We start from the raw sequence: 22,954 nt of genomic DNA, 5'->3' as shown, positions 1-22,954 counted from the left end.
CTTAAGTCTATTCTTGAAAAGCGGTTCAAAAGCACGCAATCCGATACCGTGAATCGAACCCTGGCCTTCTGGGTGAGAGCCAGATATCCTTGCACTATACCATATCGGACTTGCTTAACCAAGTCTTAATTCTATTCATAAACCTATATCCTTAAGTCTATTCTTGAAAAGCGGTTCAAAAGCACTCACTCCGATACCGGGAATCGAACCCGAGCCTTCTGGGTGAAAGCCAGATTTACTAGCCACTAGACCATATCGGACTTGCTTAATCAAGTCTTATTTCTATTCATAAACCTATATCCTTAAATCTATTCTTGAAAAGCGGTACATAAGCACGCAATCCGATACCGGGAATCGAACCCTGGCCTTCTGGGTGAGAGCCAGATATCCTAGCCAGTAGACTATATCGTACTTGCTTAGCCAAGTCTTAATTCTATTCATAAACCTATATCCTTAAGTCTTTTCTTGAAAAGCGGTACAAATCCACGTGCTCCGATACCGGGAATCGAACCCGGGCCTTCTGGGTGAAAGTCAGGTATCCTAGCGACTAGACCATATCGTACTTGCTCAACCAAGTCTTGATTCTATTCTTGAAAAGCGGTACAAAAGCACTCGCTCCGATACCGGGAATCGAACCCGGGCCTTCTGGGTGAAAGCCAGATATCCTAGCCACTAGACCATATCGGACTTGCTTAACCGAGTCTCAATTCTATTCATAAACCTATATCCTTAAGTCTATTCTTGAAAAGCGGTACAAAAGCACTCACTCCGATACCGGGAATCGAACCCTGGTCTTCTGGGTGAGAGCCAGATATCCTAGCCACTAGACCATATCGTAATTGCTCAACCAGGTCTTAATTCTATTCATAAACCTATATCCTTAAGTCTATTCTTGAAAAGCGTTACAAAAGCACTCACTCCGATACCGGGAATCGAACCCGAGCCTTCTGGGTGAAAGCCAGATTTACTAGCCACTAGACCATATCGGACTTGCTTAATCAAGTCTTATTTCTATTCATAAACCTATATCCTTAAATCTATTCTTGAAAAGCGGTACATAAGCACGCAATCCGATACCGCGAATCGAACCCTGGACTTCTGGGTGAAAGCCAGATATCCTAGCCACTAGACCATATCGTACTTGCTCAACCAGGTCTTAATTCTATTCATAAACCTATATCCTTAAGTCTATTCTTGAAAAGCGGTACAAAAGCACTCGCTCCGATACCGGGAATCGTACTATAGCCTTCTGGGTGAGAGCCATATATCCTAGCCACTAGACCATATCGGACTTGCTTAACCCAGTCTTATTTCTATTCGTAAACCTATATCCTTAAGTCTATTCTTGAAAAGCGGTACAAAAGCACTCACTCCGATACCGTGAATCGAACCCTGGCCTTCTGGGTGAAAGCCAGATATCCTAGCCACTAGACCATATCGGATTGCTTAACCAAGTCTTATTTCTATTCATAAACCTATATCCTTAAGTCTATTCTTGAAAAGCGGTACAAAAGCACGCAATCCGATACCGGGAATCGAACCCTGGCCTTCTGGGTGAGAGCCAGATATCCTAGCCACTAGACCATATCGTACTTGCTTAACCAAGTCTTAATTCTATTCTTGAAAAGCGGTACAAAAGCACCCGCTTCGATACCGGGAATCGAACCCGGGCCTTCTGGGTGAAAGCCAGATATCCTTGCACTATAACATATCGGACTTGCTTAACCAAGTCTTAATTCTATTCATAAACCTATATCCTTAAGTCTATTCTTGAAAAGCGGTTCAAAAGCACGCAATCCGATACCGTGAATCGAACCCTGGCCTTTTGGGTGAGAGCCAGATATCCTTGCACTATACCATATCGGACTTGCTTAACCAAGTCTTAATTCTATTCATAAACCTATATCCTTAAGTCTATTCTTGAAAAGCGGTTCAAAAGCACGCAATCCGAAACCGGGAATCGAACCCTGGTCTTCTGGGTGAGAGCCAGATATCCTAGCCACTAGACCATATCGTAATTGCTCAACCAGGTCTTAATTCTATTCATAAACCTATATCCTTAAGTCTATTCTTGAAAAGCGGTACAAAAGCACTCACTCCGATACCAGGAATCGAACCCGAGCCTTCTGGGTGAAAGCCAGATTTACTAGCCACTAGACCATATCGGACTTGCTTAATCAAGTCTTATTTCTATTCATAAACCTATATCCTTAAATCTATTCTTGAAAAGCGGTACATAAGCACGCAATCCGATACCGGGAATCGAACCCTGGACTTCTGGGTGAAAGCCAGATATCCTAGCCACTAGACCATATCGTACTTGCTCAACCAGGTCTTAATTCTATTCATAAACCTATATCCTTAAGTCTATTCTTGAAAAGCGGTACAAAAGCACTCGCTCCGATACCGGGAATCGTACTATAGCCTTCTGGGTGAGAGCCAGATATCCTAGCCACTAGACCATATCGGACTTGCTTAACCCAGTCTTATTTCTATTCGTTTACCTATATCCTTAAGTCTATTCTTGAAAAGCGGTAAAAGAGCACTCACTCCGATACCGGGAATCGAACCCGGGCCTTCTGGGTGAAAGCCAGATAAACTAGCCACTAGACCATATCGGACTTGCTTAACCAAGTCTTATTTCTATTCATAAACCTATATCCTTAAGTCTATTCTTGAAAAGCGGTACAAAGCACGCAATCCGATACCGGGAATCGAACCCGTGGCTTCTGGGTGAAAGCCGGATATCCTAGCCACTAGACCATATCGGACTGATTTTGGCAACCCTATAAATGTGTCTTTAAATTTATTCTTTAAAAGCGGTACAAAACCACGTGCTCCGATACCGGGAATCGAACCCGGGCCTTCTGGGTGAAAGTCAGGTATCCTAGCGACTTGACCATATCGTACTTGCTCAGTCAAGTCTTAATTCTATTCATAAACCTATATCCTTAAGTCTTTTCTTGAAAAGCGGTACAAAACCACGTGCTCCGATACCGGGAATCGAACCCGGGCCTTCTGGGTGAAAGTCAGGTATCCTAGCGACTAGACCATATCGTACTTGCTCAACCAAGTCTTGATTCTATTCTTGAAAAGCGGTACAAAAGCACTCGCTCCGATACCGGGAATCGAACCCGGGCCTTCTGGGTGAAAGCCAGATATCCTAGCCACTAGACCATATCGGACCTGCGTAACCGAGTCTCAATTCTATTCATAAACCTATATCCTTAAGTCTATTCTTGAAAAGCGGTACAAAAGCACTCACTCCGATACCGGGAATCGAACCCGGGCCTTCTGGGTGAAAGCCAGATATCCTAGCCACTAGACCATATCGGACTTGCTTAACAAAGTCTTATTTCTATTCATAAACATATATCCTTAAGTCTATTCTTGAAAAGCGGTACGAAAGCACGCAATCCGATACCGGGAATCGAACCCTGGTCTTCTGGATGAGAGCCAGATATCCTAGCCACTAGACCATATCGTACTTGCTCAACCAGGTCTTAATTCTATTCATAAACCTATATCCTTAAGTCTATTCTTGAAAAGCGGTACAAAAGCACTCACTCCGATACCGGGAATCGAACCCGGGCCTTCTGGGTGAAAGCCAGATATACTAGCCACTAGACCATATCGGACTTGCTTAACCAAGTCTTATTTCTGTTCATAAACCTATATCCTTAAGTCTATTCTTGAAAAGCGGTACAAAAGCACGCAATCCGATACCGGGAATCGAACCCTGGCCTTCTGGGTGAGAGCCAGATATCCTTGCCACTAGACCATATCGTACTTGCTTAGCCAGGTCTTAATTCTATTCATAAACCTATATCCTTAAGTCTTTTCTTGAAAAGCGGTACAAAACCACGTGATCCGATACCGGGAATAGAACCCGGGCCTTCTGGGTGAAAGTCAGGTATCCTAGCGACTTGACCATATCGTACTTGCTCAACCAAGTCTTGATTCTATTCTTGAAAAGCGGTACAAAAGCACTCGCTCCGATACCGGGAATCGAACCCGGGCCTTCTGGGTGAAAGCCAGATATTCTAGCCACTAGACCATATCGGACTTGCTTAATCGAGTCTTAATTCTATTCATAAACCTATATCCTTAAGTCTATTCTTAAAAAGCGGTACAAAAGCACTCACTCCGATACCGGGAATCGAACCCTGGCCTTCTGGGTGAAAGCCAGATTTACTAGCCACTAGACCATATCGGACTTGCTTAATCAAGTCTTATTTCTATTCATAAACCTATATCCTTAAATCTATTCTTGAAAAGCGGTACATAAGCACGCAATCCGATACCGGGAATCGAACCCTGGCCTTCTGGGTGAAAGCCAGATATCCTAGCCACTAGACCATATCGTACTTGCTCAACCAGGTCTTAATTCTATTCATAAACCTATATCCTTAAGTCTATTCTTGAAAAGCGGTACAAAAGCACTCGCTCCGATACCGGGAATCGTACTATAGCCTTCTGGGTGAGAGCCAGATATCCTAGCCACTAGACCATATCGGACTTGCTTAACCAAGTCTTAATTCTATTCATAAACCTATATCCTTAAGTCTATTCTTGAAAAGCGGTTCAAAAGCACGCAATCCGATACCGGGAATCGAACCCTGGTCTTCTGGGTGAGAGCCAGATATCCTAGCCACTAGACCATATCGTAATTGCTCAACCAGGTCTTAATTCTATTCATAAACCTATATCCTTAAGTCTATTCTTGAAAAGCGGTACAAAAGCACTCACTCCGATACCAGGAATCGAACCCGAGCCTTCTGGGTGAAAGCCAGATTTACTAGCCACTAGACCATATCGGACTTGCTTAATCAAGTCTTATTTCTATTCATAAACCTATATCCTTAAATCTATTCTTGAAAAGCGGTACATAAGCACGCAATCCGATACCGGGAATCGAACCCTGGACTTCTGGGTGAAAGCCAGATATCCTAGCCACTAGACCATATCGTACTTGCTCAACCAGGTCTTAATTCTATTCATAAACCTATATCCTTAAGTCTATTCTTGAAAAGCGGTACAAAAGCACTCGCTCCGATACCGGGAATCGTACTATAGCCTTCTGGGTGAGAGCCAGATATCCTAGCCACTAGACCATATCGGACTTGCTTATCCCAGTCTTATTTCTATTCGTAAACCTATATCCTTAAGTCTATTCTTGAAAAGCGGTAAAAAAGCACTCACTCCGATACCGGGAATCGAACCCGGGCCTTCTGGGTGAAAGCCAGATAAACTAGCCACTAGACCATATCGGACTTGCTTAACCAAGTCTTATTTCTATTCATAAACCTATATCCTTAAGTCTATTCTTGAAAAGCGGTACAAAGCACGCAATCCGATACCGGGAATCGAACCCGTGGCTTCTGGGTGAAAGCCGGATATCCTAGCCACTAGACCATATCGGACTGATTTTGGCAACCCTATAAATGTGTCTTTAAATTTATTCTTTAAAAGCGGTACAAAACCACGTGCTCCGATACCGGGAATCGAACCCGGGCCTTCTGGGTGAAAGTCAGGTATCCTAGCGACTTGACCATATCGTACTTGCTCAGTCAAGTCTTAATTCTATTCATAAACCTATATCCTTAAGTCTTTTCTTGAAAAGCGGTACAAAACCACGTGCTCCGATACCGGGAATCGAACCCGGGCCTTCTGGGTGAAAGTCAGGTATCCTAGCGACTAGACCATATCGTACTTGCTCAACCAAGTCTTGATTCTATTCTTGAAAAGCGGTACAAAAGCACTCGCTCCGATACCGGGAATCGAACCCGGGCCTTCTGGGTGAAAGCCAGATATCCTAGCCACTAGACCATATCGGACCTGCGTAACCGAGTCTCAATTCTATTCATAAACCTATATCCTTAAGTCTATTCTTGAAAAGCGGTACAAAAGCACTCACTCCGATACCGGGAATCGAACCCGGGCCTTCTGGGTGAAAGCCAGATATCCTAGCCACTAGACCATATCGGACTTGCTTAACAAAGTCTTATTTCTATTCATAAACATATATCCTTAAGTCTATTCTTGAAAAGCGGTACGAAAGCACGCAATCCGATACCGGGAATCGAACCCTGGTCTTCTGGATGAGAGCCAGATATCCTAGCCACTAGACCATATCGTACTTGCTCAACCAGGTCTTAATTCTATTCATAAACCTATATCCTTAAGTCTATTCTTGAAAAGCGGTACAAAAGCACTCACTCCGATACCGGGAATCGAACCCGGGCCTTCTGGGTGAAAGCCAGATATACTAGCCACTAGACCATATCGGACTTGCTTAACCAAGTCTTATTTCTGTTCATAAACCTATATCCTTAAGTCTATTCTTGAAAAGCGGTACAAAAGCACGCAATCCGATACCGGGAATCGAACCCTGGCCTTCTGGGTGAGAGCCAGATATCCTTGCCACTAGACCATATCGTACTTGCTTAGCCAGGTCTTAATTCTATTCATAAACCTATATCCTTAAGTCTTTTCTTGAAAAGCGGTACAAAACCACGTGATCCGATACCGGGAATAGAACCCGGGCCTTCTGGGTGAAAGTCAGGTATCCTAGCGACTTGACCATATCGTACTTGCTCAACCAAGTCTTGATTCTATTCTTGAAAAGCGGTACAAAAGCACTCGCTCCGATACCGGGAATCGAACCCGGGCCTTCTGGGTGAAAGCCAGATATTCTAGCCACTAGACCATATCGGACTTGCTTAATCGAGTCTTAATTCTATTCATAAACCTATATCCTTAAGTCTATTCTTAAAAAGCGGTACAAAAGCACTCACTCCGATACCGGGAATCGAACCCTGGCCTTCTGGGTGAAAGCCAGATTTACTAGCCACTAGACCATATCGGACTTGCTTAATCAAGTCTTATTTCTATTCATAAACCTATATCCTTAAATCTATTCTTGAAAAGCGGTACATAAGCACGCAATCCGATACCGGGAATCGAACCCTGGCCTTCTGGGTGAAAGCCAGATATCCTAGCCACTAGACCATATCGTACTTGCTCAACCAGGTCTTAATTCTATTCATAAACCTATATCCTTAAGTCTATTCTTGAAAAGCGGTACAAAAGCACTCGCTCCGATACCGGGAATCGTACTATAGCCTTCTGGGTGAGAGCCAGATATCCTAGCCACTAGACCATATCGGACTTGCTTAACCCAGTCTTATTTCTATTCGTAAACCTATATCCTTAAGTCTATTCTTGAAAAGCGGTACAAAGCACGCAATCCGATACCGGGAATCGAACCCGTGGCTTCTGGGTGAAAGCCGGATATCCTAGCCACTAGACCATATCGGACTGATTTTGGCAACCCTATAAATGTGTCTTTAAATTTATTCTTTAAAAGCGGTACAAAACCACGTGCTCCGATACCGGGAATCGAACCCGGGCCTCCTGGGTGAAAGTCAGGTATCCTAGCGACTTGACCATATCGTACTTGCTCAGTCAAGTCTTAATTCTATTCATAAACCTATATCCTTAAGTCTTTTCTTGAAAAGCGGTACAAAACCACGTGCTCCGATACCGGGAATCGAACCCGGGCCTTCTGGGTGAAAGTCAGGTATCCTAGCGACTAGACCATATCGTACTTGCTCAACCAAGTCTTGATTCTATTCTTGAAAAGCGGTACAAAAGCACTCGCTCCGATACCGGGAATCGAACCCGGGCCTTCTGGGTGAAAGCCAGATATCCTAGCCACTAGACCATATCGGACCTGCATAACCGAGTCTCAATTCTATTCATAAACCTATATCCTTAAGTCTATTCTTGAAAAGCGGTACAAAAGCACTCACTCCGATACCGGGAATCGAACCCGGGCCTTCTGGGTGAAAGCCAGATATCCTAGCCACTAGACCATATCGGACTTGCTTAACAAAGTCTTATTTCTATTCATAAACATATATCCTTAAGTCTATTCTTGAAAAGCGGTACGAAAGCACGCAATCCGATACCGGGAATCGAACCCTGGTCTTCTGGGTGAGAGCCAGATATCCTAGCCACTAGACCATATCGTACTTGCTCAACCAGGTCTTAATTCTATTCATAAACCTATATCCTTAAGTCTATTCTTGAAAAGCGGTACAAAAGCACTCACTCCGATACCGGGAATCGAACCCGGGCCTTCTGGGTGAAAGCCAGATATACTAGCCACTAGACCATATCGGACTTGCTTAACCAAGTCTTATTTCTGTTCATAAACCTATATCCTTAAGTCTATTCTTGAAAAGCGGTACAAAAGCACGCAATCCGATACCGGGAATCGAACCCTGGCCTTCTGGGTGAGAGCCAGATATCCTTGCCACTAGACCATATCGTACTTGCTTAGCCAGGTCTTAATTCTATTCATAAACCTATATCCTTAAGTCTTTTCTTGAAAAGCGGTACAAAACCACGTGATCCGATACCGGGAATAGAACCCGGGCCTTCTGGGTGAATGTCAGGTATCCTAGCGACTTGACCATATCGTACTTGCTCAACCAAGTCTTGATTCTATTCTTGAAAAGCGGTACAAAAGCACTCGCTCCGATACCGGGAATCGAACCCGGGCCTTCTGGGTGAAAGCCAGATATTCTAGCCACTAGACCATATCGGACTTGCTTAATCGAGTCTTAATTCTATTCATAAACCTATATCCTTAAGTCTATTCTTAAAAAGCGGTACAAAAGCACTCACTCCGATACCGGGAATCGAACCCTGGCCTTCTGGGTGAAAGCCAGATTTACTAGCCACTAGACCATATCGGACTTGCTTAATCAAGTCTTATTTCTATTCATAAACCTATATCCTTAAATCTATTCTTGAAAAGCGGTACATAAGCACGCAATCCGATACCGGGAATCGAACCCTGGCCTTCTGGGTGAAAGCCAGATATCCTAGCCACTAGACCATATCGTACTTGCTCAACCAGGTCTTAATTCTATTCATAAACCTATATCCTTAAGTCTATTCTTGAAAAGCGGTACAAAAGCACTCGCTCCGATACCGGGAATCGTACTATAGCCTTCTGGGTGAGAGCCAGATATCCTAGCCACTAGACCATATCGGACTTGCTTAACCCAGTCTTATTTCTATTCGTAAACCTATATCCTTAAGTCTATTTTTGAAAAGCGGTACAAAAGCACTCACTCCGATACCGGGAATCGAACCCGGGCCTTCTGGGTGAAAGCCAGATAAACTAGCCACTAGACCATATCGGACTTGCTTAACCAAGTCTTATTTCTATTCATAAACCTATATCCTTAAGTCTATTCTTGAAAAGCGGTACAAAGCACGCAATCCGATACCGGGAATCGAACCCGTGGCTTCTGGGTGAAAGCCGGTAATCCTAGCCACTAGACCATATCGGACTGATTTTGGCAACCCTATAAATGTGTCTTTAAATTTATTCTTTAAAAGCGGTACAAAACCACGTGCTCCGATACCGGGAATCGAACCCGGGCCTTCTGGGTGAAAGTCAGGTATCCTAGCGACTTGACCATATCGTACTTGCTCAGTCAAGTCTTAATTCTATTCATAAACCTATATCCTTAAGTCTTTTCTTGAAAAGCGGTACAAAACCACGTGCTCCGATACCGGGAATCGAACCCGGGCCTTCTGGGTGAAAGTCAGGTATCCTAGCGACTAGACCATATCGTACTTGCTCAACCAAGTCTTGATTCTATTCTTGAAAAGCGGTACAAAAGCACTCGCTCCGATACCGGGAATCGAACCCGGGCCTTCTGGGTGAAAGCCAGATATCCTAGCCACTAGACCATATCGGACCTGCATAACCGAGTCTCAATTCTATTCATAAACCTATATACTTAAGTCTATTCTTGAAAAGCGGTACAAAAGCACTCACTCCGATACCGGGAATCGAACCCGGGCCTTCTGGGTGAAAGCCAGATATCCTAGCCACTAGACCATATCGGACTTGCTTAACAAAGTCTTATTTCTATTCATAAACCTATATCCTTAAGTCTATTCTTGAAAAGCGGTACAAAAGCACGCAATCCGATACCGGGAATCGAACCCTGGTCTTCTGGGTGAGAGCCAGATATCCTAGCCACTAGATCATATCGTACTTGCTCAACCAGGTCTTAATTCTATTCATAAACCTATATCCTTAAGTCTATTCTTGAAAAGCGGTACAAAAGCACTCACTCCGATACCGGGAATCGAACCCGGGCCTTCTGGGTGAAAGCCAGATATACTAGCCACTAGACCATATCGGACTTGCTTAACCAAGTCTTATTTCTGTTCATAAACCTATATCCTAAAGTCTATTCTTGAAAAGCGGTACAAAAGCACGCAATCCGATACCGGGAATCGAACCCTGGCCTTCTGGGTGAGAGCCAGATATCCTTGCCACTAGACCATATCGTACTTGCTTAGCCAGGTCTTAATTCTATTCATAAACCTATATCCTTAAGTCTTTTCTTGAAAAGCGGTACAAAACCACGTGATCCGATACCGGGAATCGAACCCGGGCCTTCTGGGTGAAAGTCAGGTATCCTAGCGACTTGACCATATCGTACTTGCTCAACCAAGTCTTGATTCTATTCTTGAAAAGCGGTACAAAAGCACTCGCTCCGATACCGGGAATCGAACCCGGGCCTTCTGGGTAAAAGCCAGATATTCTAGCCACTAGACCATATCGGACTTGCTTAATCGAGTCTTAATTCTATTCATAAACCTATATCCTTAAGTCTATTCTTAAAAAGCGGTACAAAAGCACTCACTCCGATACCGGGAATCGAACCCTGGCCTTCTGGGTGAGAGCCAAATATCCCAGCCACTAGACCATATCGTACTTGCTCAACCAGGTCTTAATTCTATTCATAAACCTATATCCTTAAGTCTATTCTTGAAAAGCGGTACAAAAGCACTCGCTCCGATACCGGGAATCGTACTATAGCCTTCTGGGTGAGAGCCAGATATCCTAGCCACTCAACCATATCGGACTTGTTGGAACAACCCTATATATTATTCCTATAAATGTGTCTTTAAGTCTATTCTTCAAAAGCGGTACAAAAGCACTCGCTCCGATACCAGGAATCGCACCCGGGCCTTCTGGGTGAAAGCCAGGTATCCCACCCACTAGACCATATCGGACTTGCTCAACCGAGTCTTAATTCTATTCATAAACCTATATCCTTAAGTCTATTTTTGAAATGCTTTACAAAACACTCGCTCCGATACCGGGAATCGTACTATAGCCTTCTGGGTGAGAGCCAGATATCCTTGCCACTAGACCATATCGTACTTGCTTAACCAGGTCTTAATTCTATTCATAAACCTATATCCTTAAGTCTTTTCTTGAAAAGCGGTACAAAACCACGTGCTCCGATACCGGGAATCGAACCCGGGCCTTCTGGGTGAAAGTCAGGTATCCTAGCGACTTGACCATATCGTACTTGCTCAACCAAGTCTTGATTCTATTCTTGAAAAGCGGTACAAAAGAACTCGCTCCGATACCGGGAATCGAACCCGGGCCTTCTGGGTGAAAGCCAGATATTCTAGCCACTAGACCATATCGGACTTGCTTAATCGAGTCTTAATTCTATTCATAAACCTATATCCTTAAGTCTATTCTTAAAAAGCGGTACAAAAGCACTCACTCCGATACCGGGAATCGAACCCTGGCCTTCTGGGTGAGAGCCAAATATCCCAGCCACTAGACCATATCGTACTTGCTCAACCAGGTCTTAATTCTATTCATAAACCTATATCCTTAAGTCTATTCTTGAAAAGCGGTACAAAAGCACTCGCTCCGATACCGGGAATCGTACTATAGCCTTCTGGGTGAGAGCCAGATATCCTAGCCACTCAACCATATCGGACTTGTTGGAACAACCCTATATATTATTCCTATAAATGTGTCTTTAAGTCTATTCTTCAAAAGCGGTACAAAAGCACTCGCTCCGATACCAGGAATCGCACCCGAGCCTTCTGGGTGAAAGCCAGGTATCCCACCCACTAGACCATATCGGACTTGCTCAACCGAGTCTTAATTCTATTCATAAACCTATATCCTTAAGTCTATTTTTGAAATGCTTTACAAAACACTCGCTCCGATACCGGGAATCGTACTATAGCCTTCTGGGTGAGAGCCAGATATCCTAGCCACTAGACCATATCGGACTTGCTTAACCAAGTCTTATTTCTATTCATAAACCTATATCCTTAAGTCTATTCTTGAAAAGCGGTACAAAAGCACTCACTCCGATACCGGGAATCGAAGCCGGGACTTCTGGGTAAAAAGCAGTTATCCTAGCCACTAGACCATATCGGACTTCCTCAACCAAGTCTTAATTCAATTCATAAACCTATATCCTTAAGTCTATTCTTGAAAAGCGGTACAAAAGCACTCACTCCGATACCGGGAATCGAACCCGGGCCTTCTGGGTGAAAGCCAGATATCCTAGCCACTAGACCATATCGGACTTGCTTAAACAAGTCTTATTTCTATTCATAAACCTATATCCTTAAGTCTAATCTTGAAAAGCGGTACAAAAGCACGCAATCCGATACCGGGAATCGAACCCTGGCCTTCTGGGTGAGAGCCAGATATCCTAGCCACTAGACCATATCGTACTTGCTTAACCAAGTCTTAATTCTATTCTTGAAAAGCGGTACAAAAGCACTCGCTCCGATACCGGGAATCGAACCCGGGCCTTCTGGGTGAAAGCCAGATATCCTAGCACTATACCATATCGGACTTACTTAACCAAGTCTTATTTCTATTCATAAACCTATATCCTTAAGTCAATTCTTGAAAAGCGGTACAAAAGCACTCGCTCCGATACCGGGAATCGTACTATAGCCTTCTGGGTGAGAGCCAGATATCCTAGCCACTCAACCATATCGGACTTGTTGGAACAACCCTATATATTATTCCTATAAATGTGTCTTTAAGTCTATTCTTCAAAAGCGGTACAAAAGCACTCGCTCCGATACCAGGAATCGCACCCGGGCCTTCTGGGTGAAAGCCAGGTATCCCACCCACTAGACCATATCGGACTTGCTCAACCGAGTCTTAATTCTATTCATAAACCTATATCCTTAAGTCTATTTTTGAAATGCTTTACAAAACACTCGCTCCGATACCGGGAATCGTACTATAGCCTTCTGGGTGAGAGCCAGATATCCTTGCCACTAGACCATATCGTACTTGCTTAACCAGGTCTTAATTCTATTCATAAACCTATATCCTTAAGTCTTTTCTTGAAAAGCGGTACAAAACCACGTGCTCCGATACCGGAAATCGAACCCGGGCCTTCTGGGTGAAAGTCAGGTATCCTAGCGACTTGACCATATCGTACTTGCTCAACCAAGTCTTGATTCTATTCTTGAAAAGCGGTACAAAAGAACTCGCTCCGATACCGGGAATCGAACCCGGGCCTTCTGGGTGAAAGCCAGATATTCTAGCCACTAGACCATATCGGACTTGCTTAATCGAGTCTTAATTCTATTCATAAACCTATATCCTTAAGTCTATTCTTAAAAAGCGGTACAAAAGCACTCACTCCGATACCGGGAATCGAACCCTGGCCTTCTGGGTGAGAGCCAAATATCCCAGCCACTAGACCATATCGTACTTGCTCAACCAGGTCTTAATTCTATTCATAAACCTATATCCTTAAGTCTATTCTTGAAAAGCGGTACAAAAGCACTCGCTCCGATACCGGGAATCGTACTATAGCCTTCTGGGTGAGAGCCAGATATCCTAGCCACTCAACCATATCGGACTTGTTGGAACAACCCTATATATTATTCCTATAAATGTGTCTTTAAGTCTATTCTTCAAAAGCGGTACAAAAGCACTCGCTCCGATACCAGGAATCGCACCCGAGCCTTCTGGGTGAAAGCCAGGTATCCCACCCACTAGACCATATCGGACTTGCTCAACCGAGTCTTAATTCTATTCATAAACCTATATCCTTAAGTCTATTTTTGAAATGCTTTACAAAACACTCGCTCCGATACCGGGAATCGTACTATAGCCTTCTGGGTGAGAGCCAGATATCCTAGCCACTAGACCATATCGGACTTGCTTAACCAAGTCTTATTTCTATTCATAAACCTATATCCTTAAGTCTATTCTTGAAAAGCGGTACAAAAGCACTCACTCCGATACCGGGAATCGAAGCCGGGACTTCTGGGTAAAAAGCAGTTATCCTAGCCACTAGACCATATCGGACTTCCTCAACCAAGTCTTAATTCAATTCATAAACCTATATCCTTAAGTCTATTCTTGAAAAGCGGTACAAAAGCACTCACTCCGATACCGGGAATCGAACCCGGGCCTTCTGGGTGAAAGCCAGATATCCTAGCCACTAGACCATATCGGACTTGCTTAAACAAGTCTTATTTCTATTCATAAACCTATATCCTTAAGTCTAATCTTGAAAAGCGGTACAAAAGCACGCAATCCGATACCGGGAATCGAACCCTGGCCTTCTGGGTGAGAGCCAGATATCCTAGCCACTAGACCATATCGTACTTGCTTAACCAAGTCTTAATTCTATTCTTGAAAAGCGGTACAAAAGCACTCGCTCCGATACCGGGAATCGAACCCGGGCCTTCTGGGTGAAAGCCAGATATCCTAGCACTATACCATATCGGACTTACTTAACCAAGTCTTATTTCTATTCATAAACCTATATCCTTAAGTCAATTCTTGAAAAGCGGTACAAAAGCACTCGCTCCGATACCGGGAATCGAACCCGGGCCTTCTGGGTGAAAGCCAGATATCCTAGCCACTAGACCATATCGGACCTGCATAACCGAGTCTCAATTCTATTCATAAACCTATATCCTTAAGTCTATTCTTGAAAAGCGGTACAAAAGCACTCACTCCGATACCGGGAATCGAACCCGGGCCTTCTGGGTGAAAGCCAGATATCCTAGCCACTAGACCATATCGTACTTGCTCAACCAGGTCTTAATTCTATTCATAAACCTATATCCTTAAGTCTATTCTTGAAAAGCGGTACAAAAGCACTCGCTCCGATACCGGGAATCGTACTATAGCCTTCTGGGTGAGAGCCAGATATCCTAGCCACTCAACCATATCGGACTTGTTGGAACAACCCTATATATTATTCCTATAAATGTGTCTTTAAGTCTATTCTTCAAAAGCGGTACAAAAGCACTCGCTCCGATACCAGGAATCGCACCCGAGCCTTCTGGGTGAAAGCCAGGTATCCCACCCACTAGACCATATCGGACTTGCTCAACCGAGTCTTAATTCTATTCATAAACCTATATCCTTAAGTCTATTTTTGAAATGCTTTACAAAACACTCGCTCCGATACCGGGAATCGTACTATAGCCTTCTGGGTGAGAGCCAGATATCCTAGCCACTAGACCATATCGGACTTGCTTAACCAAGTCTTATTTCTATTCATAAACCTATATCCTTAAGTCTATTCTTGAAAAGCGGTACAAAAGCACTCACTCCGATACCGGGAATCGAAGCCGGGACTTCTGGGTAAAAAGCAGTTATCCTAGCCACTAGACCATATCGGACTTCCTCAACCAAGTCTTAATTCAATTCATAAACCTATATCCTTAAGTCTATTCTTGAAAAGCGGTACAAAAGCACTCACTCCGATACCGGGAATCGAACCCGGGCCTTCTGGGTGAAAGCCAGATATCCTAGCCACTAGACCATATCGGACTTGCTTAAACAAGTCTTATTTCTATTCATAAACCTATATCCTTAAGTCTAATCTTGAAAAGCGGTACAAAAGCACGCAATCCGATACCGGGAATCGAACCCTGGCCTTCTGGGTGAGAGCCAGATATCCTAGCCACTAGACCATATCGTACTTGCTTAACCAAGTCTTAATTCTATTCTTGAAAAGCGGTACAAAAGCACTCGCTCCGATACCGGGAATCGAACCCGGGCCTTCTGGGTGAAAGCCAGATATCCTAGCACTATACCATATCGGACTTACTTAACCAAGTCTTATTTCTATTCATAAACCTATATCCTTAAGTCAATTCTTGAAAAGCGGTACAAAAGCACTCGCTCCGATACCGGGAATCGAACCCGGGCCTTCTGGGTGAAAGCCAGATATCCTAGCCACTAGACCATATCGGACCTGCATAACCGAGTCTCAATTCTATTCATAAACCTATATCCTTAAGTCTATTCTTGAAAAGCGGTACAAAAGCACTCACTCCGATACCGGGAATCGAACCCGGGCCTTCTGGGTGAAAGCCAGATATCCTAGCCACTAGACCATATCGGACTTGCTTAACAAAGTCTTATTTCTATTCATAAACCTATATCCTTAAGTCTATTCTTGAAAAGCGGTACAAAAGCACGCAATCCGATACCGGGAATCGAACCCTGGTCTTCTGGGTGAGAGCCAGATATCCTAGCCACTAGATCATATCGTACTTGCTCAACCAGGTCTTAATTCTATTCATAAACCTATATCCTTAAGTCTATTCTTGAAAAGCGGTACAAAAGCACGCAATCCGATACCGGGAATCGAACCCTGGCCTTCTGGGTGAGAGCCAGATATCCTTGCCACTAGACCATATCGTACTTGCTTAGCCAGGTCTTAATTCTATTCATAAACCTATATCCTTAAGTCTTTTCTTGAAAAGCGGTACAAAACCACGTGATCCGATACCGGGAATCGAACCCGGGCCTTCTGGGTGAAAGTCAGGTATCCTAGCGACTTGACCATATCGTACTTGCTCAACCAAGTCTTGATTCTATTCTTGAAAAGCGGTACAAAAGCACTCGCTCCGATACCGGGAATCGAACCCGGGCCTTCTGGGTGAAAGCCAGATATTCTAGCCACTAGACCATATCGGACTTGCTTAATCGAGTCTTAATTCTATTCATAAACCTATATCCTTAAGTCTATTCTTAAAAAGCGGTACAAAAGCACTCACTCCGATACCGGGAATCGAACCCTGGCCTTCTGGGTGAGAGCCAAATATCCCAGCCACTAGACCATATCGTACTTGCTCAACCAGGTCTTAATTCTATTCATAAACCTATATCCTTAAGTCTATTCTTGAAAAGCGGTACAAAAGCACTCGCTCCGATACCGGGAATCGTACTATAGCCTTCTGGGTGAGAGCCAGATATCCTAGCCACTCAACCATATCGGACTTGTTGGAACAACCCTATATATTATTCCTATAAATGTGTCTTCAAAAGCGGTACAAAAGCACTCGCTCCGATACCAGGAATCGCACCCGGGCCTTCTGGGTGAAAGCCAGGTATCCCACCCACTAGACCATATCGGACTTGCTCAACCGAGTCTTAATTCTATTCATAAACCTATATCCTTAAGTCTATTTTTGAAATGCTTTACAAAACACTCACTCCGATACCGGGAATCGTACTATAGCCTTCTGGGTGAGAGCCAGATATCCTTGCCACTAGACCATATCGTACTTGCTTAACCAGGTCTTAATTCTATTCATAAACCTATATCCTTAAGTCTTTTCTTGAAAAGCGGTACAAAACCACGTGCTCCGATACCGGGAATCGAACCCGGGCCTTCTGGGTGAAAGTCAGGTATCCTAGCGACTTGACCATATCGTACTTGCTCAACCAAGTCTTGATTCTATTCTTGAAAAGCGGTACAAAAGAACTCGCTCCGATACCGGGAATCGAACCCGGGCCTTCTGGGTGAAAGCCAGATATTCTAGCCACTAGACCATATCGGACTTGCTTAATCGAGTCTTAATTCTATTCATAAACCTATATCCTTAAGTCTATTCTTAAAAAGCGGTACAAAAGCACTCACTCCGATACCGGGAATCGAACCCTGGCCTTCTGGGTGAGAGCCAAATATCCCAGCCACTAGACCATATCGTACTTGCTCAACCAGGTCTTAATTCTATTCATAAACCTATATCCTTAAGTCTATTCTTGAAAAGCGGTACAAAAGCACTCGCTCCGATACCGGGAATCGTACTATAGCCTTCTGGGTGAGAGCCAGATATCCTAGCCACTCAACCATATCGGACTTGTTGGAACAACCCTATATATTATTCCTATAAATGTGTCTTTAAGTCTATTCTTCAAAAGCGGTACAAAAGCACTCGCTCCGATACCAGGAATCGCACCCGAGCCTTCTGGGTGAAAGCCAGGTATCCCACCCACTAGACCATATCGGACTTGCTCAACCGAGTCTTAATTCTATTCATAAACCTATATCCTTAAGTCTATTTTTGAAATGCTTTACAAAACACTCGCTCCGATACCGGGAATCGTACTATAGCCTTCTGGGTGAGAGCCAGATATCCTAGCCACTAGACCATATCGGACTTGCTTAACCAAGTCTTATTTCTATTCATAAACCTATATCCTTAAGTCTATTCTTGAAAAGCGGTACAAAAGCACTCACTCCGATACCGGGAATCGAAGCCGGGACTTCTGGGTAAAAAGCAGTTATCCTAGCCACTAGACCATATCGGACTTCCTCAACCAAGTCTTAATTCAATTCATAAACCTATATCCTTAAGTCTATTCTTGAAAAGCGGTACAAAAGCACTCACTCCGATACCGGGAATCGAACCCGGGCCTTCTGGGTGAAAGCCAGATATCCTAGCCACTAGACCATATCGGACTTGCTTAAACAAGTCTTATTTCTATTCATAAACCTATATCCTTAAGTCTAATCTTGAAAAGCGGTACAAAAGCACGCAATCCGATACCGGGAATCGAACCCTGGCCTTCTGGGTGAGAGCCAGATATCCTAGCCACTAGACCATATCGTACTTGCTTAACCAAGTCTTAATTCTATTCTTGAAAAGCGGTACAAAAGCACTCGCTCCGATACCGGGAATCGAACCCGGGCCTTCTGGGTGAAAGCCAGATATCCTAGCACTATACCATATCGGACTTACTTAACCAAGTCTTATTTCTATTCATAAACCTATATCCTTAAGTCAATTCTTGAAAAGCGGTACAAAAGCACGCAATCCGATACCGGGAATCGAACCCTGGCCTTCTGGGTGAGAGCCAGATATCCTAGCCACTAGACCATATCGTAGTTGCTTAATCAAGTCTTAATTCTATTCTTGAAAAGCGGTACAAAAGCACTCGCTCCGATACCGGGAATCGAACCCGGGCCTTCTGGGTGAAAGCCAGATATCCTAGCACTATACCATATCGGACTTGCTTAACCAAGTCTTAATTCTATTCATAAACCTATATCCTTAAGTCTATTCTTGAAAAGCGGTTCAAAAGCACGCAATCCGATACCGTGAATCGAACCCTGGCCTTCTGGGTGAGAGCCAGATATCCTAGCCAATCAACCATATCGGACTGGTTGGAACGAACCTAAATATTATTCCTATAAATGTGTCTTTAAGTCTATTCTTCAAAAGCGGTACAAAAGCATTCACTCCGATACCGGGAATCGAACCCGGGCCTTCTGGGTGAAAGCCAGATATACTAGCCACTAGACAATATCGGACTTGCTTAATCAAGTCTTATATCTATTCATAAACCTATATCCTTAAGTCTTTTCTTGAAAAGCGGTACAAAACCACGTGCTCCGATACCGGGAATCGAACCCGGGCCTTCTGGGTGAAAGTCAGCTATCCTAGCGACTAGACCATATCGGACTTGCCCAACCGAGTCTTAATTGTATTCATAAACCAAGTTCCTTAAGTCTATTTTGAAATGCTTTACAAAGCACTCGCTCCGATACCGGGAATCGAACCCGGGCCTTCTGGGTGAAAGCCAGGTATCCCAACCACTAGACCATATCGGACTTGCTCAACCGAGTCTTAATTGTATTCATAAACCAAGTTCCTTAAGTCTATTTTGAAATGCTTTACAAAACACTCGCTCCGATACCGGGAATCGAACCCTGGCCTTCTGGGTGAGAGCCAGATATCCTAGCCACTAGACCATATCGTACTTGCTCAACCAGGTCTTAATTCTATTCATAAACCTATATCCTTAAGTCTATTCTCGAAAAGCGGTACAAAAGCTCTCACTCCGATACCGGGAATCGAACCTGGGCCTTCTGGGTGAAAGCCAGATATACTAGCCACTAGACCATATCGGACTTGCTTAACCAAGTCTTATTTCTATTCATAAACCTATATCCTTAAGTCTATTCTTGAAAAGCGGTACAAAAGCACGCAATCCGATACCGGGAATCGAACCCTGGCCTTCTGGGTGAGAGCCAGATATCCCAGCCACTAGACCAAATCGTACTTGCTCAACCAGGTCTTAATTCTATTCATAAACCTATATCCTTAAGTCTATTCTTGAAAAGCGGTTCAAAAGCACTCGCTCCGATACCGGGAATCGTACTATAGCCTTCAGGGTGAGAGCCAGATATCCTAGAAACTCAACCATATCGGACTGGTTGGAACAACCCTATATATTATTCCTATAAATGTGTCTTTAAGTCTATTCTTCAAAAGCGGTACAAAAGCACTCGCTCCGATACCAGGAATCGCACCCGGGCCTTCTGGGTGAAAGCCAGGTATCCCACCCACTAGACCATATCGGACTTGCTCAACCGAGTCTTAATTCTATTCATAAACCTATATCCTTAAGTCTATTTTTGAAATGCTTTACAAAACACTCGCTCCGATACCGGGAATCGTACTATAGCCTTCTGGGTGAGAGCCAGATATCCTAGCCACTAGACCATATCGGACTTGCTAAACCAAGTCTTATTTCTATTCATAAACCTATATCCTTAAGTCTATTCTTGAAAAGCGGTACAAAAGCACTCACTCCGATACCGGGAATCGAAGCCGGGCCTTCTGGGTAAAAAGCAGTTATCCTAGCCACTAGACCATATCGGACTTCCTCAACCAAGTCTTAATTCAATTCATAAACCTATATCCTTAAGTCTATTCTTGAAAAGCGGTACAAAAGCACTCACTCCGATACCGGGAATCGAACCCGGGCCTTCTGGGTGAAAGCCAGATATCCTAGCCACTAGACCATATCGGACTTGCTTAAACAAGTCTTATTTCTATTCATAAACCTATATCCTTAAGTCTATTCTTGAAAAGCGGTACAAAAGCACGCAATCCGATACCGGGAATCGAACCCTGGCCTTCTGGGTGAGTGCCAGATATCCTAGCCACTAGACCATATCGTACTTGCTTAACCAAGTCTTAATTCTATTCTTGAAAAGCGGTACAAAAGCACTCGCTCCGATACCGGGAATCGAACCCGGGCCTTCTGGGTGAAAGCCAGATATCCTAGCCACTAGACCATATCGGACTTGCTTAAACAAGTCTTATTTCTATTCATAAACCTATATCCTTAAGTCTATTCTTGAAAAGCGGTACAAAAGCACGCAATCCGATACCGGGAATCGAACCCTGGCCTTCTGGGTGAGTGCCAGATATCCTAGCCACTAGACCATATCGTACTTGCTTAACCAAGTCTTAATTCTATTCTTGAAAAGCGGTACAAAAGCACTCGCTCCGATACCGGGAATCGAACCCGGGCCTTCTTGGTGAAAGCCAGATATCCTAGCACTATACCATATCGGACTTGCTCAACCGAGTCTTAATTCTATTCATAAACCTATATCCTTAAGTCTATTTTTGAAATGCTTTACAAAACACTCGCTCCGATACCGGGAATCGTACTATAGCCTTCTGGGTGAGAGCCAGATATCCTAGCCACTAGACCATATCGGACTTGCTTAACCAAGTCTTATTTCTATTCATAAACCTATATCCTTAAGTCTATTCTTGAAAAGCGGTACAAAAGCACTCACTCCGATACCGGGAATCGAAGCCGGGCCTTCTGGGTAAAAAGCAGTTATCCTAGCCACTAGACCATATCGGACTTCCTCAACCAAGTCTTAATTCAATTCATAAACCTATATCCTTAAGTCTATTCTTGAAAAGCGGTACAAAAGCACTCACTCCGATACCGGGAATCGAACGCGGGCCTTCTGGGTGAAAGCCAGATATCCTAGCCACTAGACCATATCGGACTTGCTTAACCAAGTCTTATTTCTATTCATAAACCTATATCCTTAAGTCTATTCTTGAAAAGCGGTACAAAAGCACGCAATCCGATACCGGGAATCGAACCCTGGCCTTCTGGGTGAGAGCCAGATATCCTAGCCACTAGACCATATCGTAGTTGCTTAACCAAGTCTTAATTCTATTCTTGAAAAGCGGTACAAAAGCACTCGCTCCGATACCGGGTATCGAACCCGGGCCTTCTGGGTGAAAGCCAGATATCCTAGCACTATACCATATCGGACTTGCTTAACCAAGTCTTAATTCTATTCATAAACCTATATCCTTAAGTCTATTCTTGAAAAGCGGTTCAAAAGCACGCAATCCGATACCGTGAATCGAACCCTGGCCTTCTGGGTGAGAGCCAGATATCCTAGCCAATCAACCATATCGGACTGGTTGGAACGAACCTAAATATTATTCCTATAAATGTGTCTTTAAGTCTATTCTTCAAAAGCGGTACAAAAGCATTCACTCCGATACCGGGAATCGAACCCGGGCCTTCTGGGTGAAAGCCAGATATACTAGCCACTAGACAATATCGGACTTGCTTAATCAAGTCTTATATCTATTCATAAACCTATATCCTTAAGTCTTTTCTTGAAAAGCGGTACAAAACCACGTGCTCCGATACCGGGAATCGAACCCGGGCCTTCTGGGTGAAAGTCAGCTATCCTAGCGACTAGACCATATCGTACTTGCTCAACCTAGTCTTAATTCTATTCTTGAAAAGCGGTACAAAACAACTCGCTCCGATACCGGGAATCGAACCCGGGCCTATTGGGTGAAAGCCAGGTATCCCACCCACTAGACCATATCGGACTTGCCCAACCGAGTCTTAATTGTATTCATAAACCAAGTTCCTTAAGTCTATTTTGAAATGCTTTACAAAGCACTCGCTCAGATACCGGGAATCGAACCCGGGCCTTCTGGGTGAAAGCCAGGTATCCCA

General features: G+C 43.9%; 32 non-coding genes across 32 annotated transcripts; all 32 read right to left on the bottom strand.

The window, feature by feature from the left end:
• Window positions 1–615: 615 nt before the first annotated feature.
• Window positions 616–687, bottom strand: TRNAE-UUC (transfer RNA glutamic acid (anticodon UUC)). Its single transcript has one exon. It is a non-coding gene; the product is annotated as a tRNA-Glu (tRNA).
• Window positions 688–3,113: 2,426 nt separating this feature from the next.
• On the bottom strand, window positions 3,114–3,185 carry TRNAE-UUC (transfer RNA glutamic acid (anticodon UUC)). Its single transcript has one exon. It is a non-coding gene; the product is annotated as a tRNA-Glu (tRNA).
• Window positions 3,186–3,264: 79 nt separating this feature from the next.
• Window positions 3,265–3,336, bottom strand: TRNAE-UUC (transfer RNA glutamic acid (anticodon UUC)). Its single transcript has one exon. It is a non-coding gene; the product is annotated as a tRNA-Glu (tRNA).
• Window positions 3,337–3,566: 230 nt separating this feature from the next.
• On the bottom strand, window positions 3,567–3,638 carry TRNAE-UUC (transfer RNA glutamic acid (anticodon UUC)). Its single transcript has one exon. It is a non-coding gene; the product is annotated as a tRNA-Glu (tRNA).
• A 355-nt stretch (window positions 3,639–3,993) lies between these two features.
• TRNAE-UUC (transfer RNA glutamic acid (anticodon UUC)) lies at window positions 3,994–4,065 on the bottom strand. The gene has a single exon. It is a non-coding gene; the product is annotated as a tRNA-Glu (tRNA).
• Window positions 4,066–5,765: 1,700 nt separating this feature from the next.
• TRNAE-UUC (transfer RNA glutamic acid (anticodon UUC)) lies at window positions 5,766–5,837 on the bottom strand. Its single transcript has one exon. It is a non-coding gene; the product is annotated as a tRNA-Glu (tRNA).
• Window positions 5,838–5,916: 79 nt separating this feature from the next.
• TRNAE-UUC (transfer RNA glutamic acid (anticodon UUC)) lies at window positions 5,917–5,988 on the bottom strand. The gene has a single exon. It is a non-coding gene; the product is annotated as a tRNA-Glu (tRNA).
• A 230-nt stretch (window positions 5,989–6,218) lies between these two features.
• TRNAE-UUC (transfer RNA glutamic acid (anticodon UUC)) lies at window positions 6,219–6,290 on the bottom strand. Its single transcript has one exon. It is a non-coding gene; the product is annotated as a tRNA-Glu (tRNA).
• A 355-nt stretch (window positions 6,291–6,645) lies between these two features.
• TRNAE-UUC (transfer RNA glutamic acid (anticodon UUC)) lies at window positions 6,646–6,717 on the bottom strand. Its single transcript has one exon. It is a non-coding gene; the product is annotated as a tRNA-Glu (tRNA).
• A 945-nt stretch (window positions 6,718–7,662) lies between these two features.
• TRNAE-UUC (transfer RNA glutamic acid (anticodon UUC)) lies at window positions 7,663–7,734 on the bottom strand. Its single transcript has one exon. It is a non-coding gene; the product is annotated as a tRNA-Glu (tRNA).
• A 79-nt stretch (window positions 7,735–7,813) lies between these two features.
• On the bottom strand, window positions 7,814–7,885 carry TRNAE-UUC (transfer RNA glutamic acid (anticodon UUC)). The gene has a single exon. It is a non-coding gene; the product is annotated as a tRNA-Glu (tRNA).
• A 230-nt stretch (window positions 7,886–8,115) lies between these two features.
• Window positions 8,116–8,187, bottom strand: TRNAE-UUC (transfer RNA glutamic acid (anticodon UUC)). Its single transcript has one exon. It is a non-coding gene; the product is annotated as a tRNA-Glu (tRNA).
• Window positions 8,188–8,542: 355 nt separating this feature from the next.
• Window positions 8,543–8,614, bottom strand: TRNAE-UUC (transfer RNA glutamic acid (anticodon UUC)). The gene has a single exon. It is a non-coding gene; the product is annotated as a tRNA-Glu (tRNA).
• Window positions 8,615–9,710: 1,096 nt separating this feature from the next.
• TRNAE-UUC (transfer RNA glutamic acid (anticodon UUC)) lies at window positions 9,711–9,782 on the bottom strand. Its single transcript has one exon. It is a non-coding gene; the product is annotated as a tRNA-Glu (tRNA).
• Window positions 9,783–9,861: 79 nt separating this feature from the next.
• TRNAE-UUC (transfer RNA glutamic acid (anticodon UUC)) lies at window positions 9,862–9,933 on the bottom strand. The gene has a single exon. It is a non-coding gene; the product is annotated as a tRNA-Glu (tRNA).
• A 230-nt stretch (window positions 9,934–10,163) lies between these two features.
• Window positions 10,164–10,235, bottom strand: TRNAE-UUC (transfer RNA glutamic acid (anticodon UUC)). Its single transcript has one exon. It is a non-coding gene; the product is annotated as a tRNA-Glu (tRNA).
• Window positions 10,236–11,469: 1,234 nt separating this feature from the next.
• TRNAE-UUC (transfer RNA glutamic acid (anticodon UUC)) lies at window positions 11,470–11,541 on the bottom strand. The gene has a single exon. It is a non-coding gene; the product is annotated as a tRNA-Glu (tRNA).
• Window positions 11,542–12,374: 833 nt separating this feature from the next.
• On the bottom strand, window positions 12,375–12,446 carry TRNAE-UUC (transfer RNA glutamic acid (anticodon UUC)). Its single transcript has one exon. It is a non-coding gene; the product is annotated as a tRNA-Glu (tRNA).
• A 931-nt stretch (window positions 12,447–13,377) lies between these two features.
• TRNAE-UUC (transfer RNA glutamic acid (anticodon UUC)) lies at window positions 13,378–13,449 on the bottom strand. The gene has a single exon. It is a non-coding gene; the product is annotated as a tRNA-Glu (tRNA).
• An 833-nt stretch (window positions 13,450–14,282) lies between these two features.
• Window positions 14,283–14,354, bottom strand: TRNAE-UUC (transfer RNA glutamic acid (anticodon UUC)). Its single transcript has one exon. It is a non-coding gene; the product is annotated as a tRNA-Glu (tRNA).
• A 354-nt stretch (window positions 14,355–14,708) lies between these two features.
• On the bottom strand, window positions 14,709–14,780 carry TRNAE-UUC (transfer RNA glutamic acid (anticodon UUC)). The gene has a single exon. It is a non-coding gene; the product is annotated as a tRNA-Glu (tRNA).
• A 79-nt stretch (window positions 14,781–14,859) lies between these two features.
• TRNAE-UUC (transfer RNA glutamic acid (anticodon UUC)) lies at window positions 14,860–14,931 on the bottom strand. The gene has a single exon. It is a non-coding gene; the product is annotated as a tRNA-Glu (tRNA).
• Window positions 14,932–15,613: 682 nt separating this feature from the next.
• Window positions 15,614–15,685, bottom strand: TRNAE-UUC (transfer RNA glutamic acid (anticodon UUC)). Its single transcript has one exon. It is a non-coding gene; the product is annotated as a tRNA-Glu (tRNA).
• A 354-nt stretch (window positions 15,686–16,039) lies between these two features.
• On the bottom strand, window positions 16,040–16,111 carry TRNAE-UUC (transfer RNA glutamic acid (anticodon UUC)). The gene has a single exon. It is a non-coding gene; the product is annotated as a tRNA-Glu (tRNA).
• A 79-nt stretch (window positions 16,112–16,190) lies between these two features.
• Window positions 16,191–16,262, bottom strand: TRNAE-UUC (transfer RNA glutamic acid (anticodon UUC)). The gene has a single exon. It is a non-coding gene; the product is annotated as a tRNA-Glu (tRNA).
• Window positions 16,263–16,768: 506 nt separating this feature from the next.
• TRNAE-UUC (transfer RNA glutamic acid (anticodon UUC)) lies at window positions 16,769–16,840 on the bottom strand. Its single transcript has one exon. It is a non-coding gene; the product is annotated as a tRNA-Glu (tRNA).
• A 794-nt stretch (window positions 16,841–17,634) lies between these two features.
• Window positions 17,635–17,706, bottom strand: TRNAE-UUC (transfer RNA glutamic acid (anticodon UUC)). The gene has a single exon. It is a non-coding gene; the product is annotated as a tRNA-Glu (tRNA).
• An 833-nt stretch (window positions 17,707–18,539) lies between these two features.
• TRNAE-UUC (transfer RNA glutamic acid (anticodon UUC)) lies at window positions 18,540–18,611 on the bottom strand. Its single transcript has one exon. It is a non-coding gene; the product is annotated as a tRNA-Glu (tRNA).
• A 1,080-nt stretch (window positions 18,612–19,691) lies between these two features.
• On the bottom strand, window positions 19,692–19,763 carry TRNAE-UUC (transfer RNA glutamic acid (anticodon UUC)). Its single transcript has one exon. It is a non-coding gene; the product is annotated as a tRNA-Glu (tRNA).
• Window positions 19,764–19,840: 77 nt separating this feature from the next.
• TRNAE-CUC (transfer RNA glutamic acid (anticodon CUC)) lies at window positions 19,841–19,912 on the bottom strand. Its single transcript has one exon. It is a non-coding gene; the product is annotated as a tRNA-Glu (tRNA).
• A 984-nt stretch (window positions 19,913–20,896) lies between these two features.
• TRNAE-UUC (transfer RNA glutamic acid (anticodon UUC)) lies at window positions 20,897–20,968 on the bottom strand. The gene has a single exon. It is a non-coding gene; the product is annotated as a tRNA-Glu (tRNA).
• Window positions 20,969–21,172: 204 nt separating this feature from the next.
• On the bottom strand, window positions 21,173–21,244 carry TRNAE-UUC (transfer RNA glutamic acid (anticodon UUC)). Its single transcript has one exon. It is a non-coding gene; the product is annotated as a tRNA-Glu (tRNA).
• Window positions 21,245–22,954: the final 1,710 nt, after the last annotated feature.

The sequence above is a fragment of the Phalangium opilio genome, unplaced genomic scaffold (genome assembly GCF_054372755.1).
Source record: "Phalangium opilio isolate 3A_F unplaced genomic scaffold, DU_Popi_V2 ptg000054l_1, whole genome shotgun sequence".
Taxonomy (NCBI): Eukaryota; Metazoa; Arthropoda; class Arachnida; order Opiliones; family Phalangiidae; genus Phalangium; species Phalangium opilio.
This window is presented reverse-complemented; position numbering and strand designations above follow the sequence as displayed.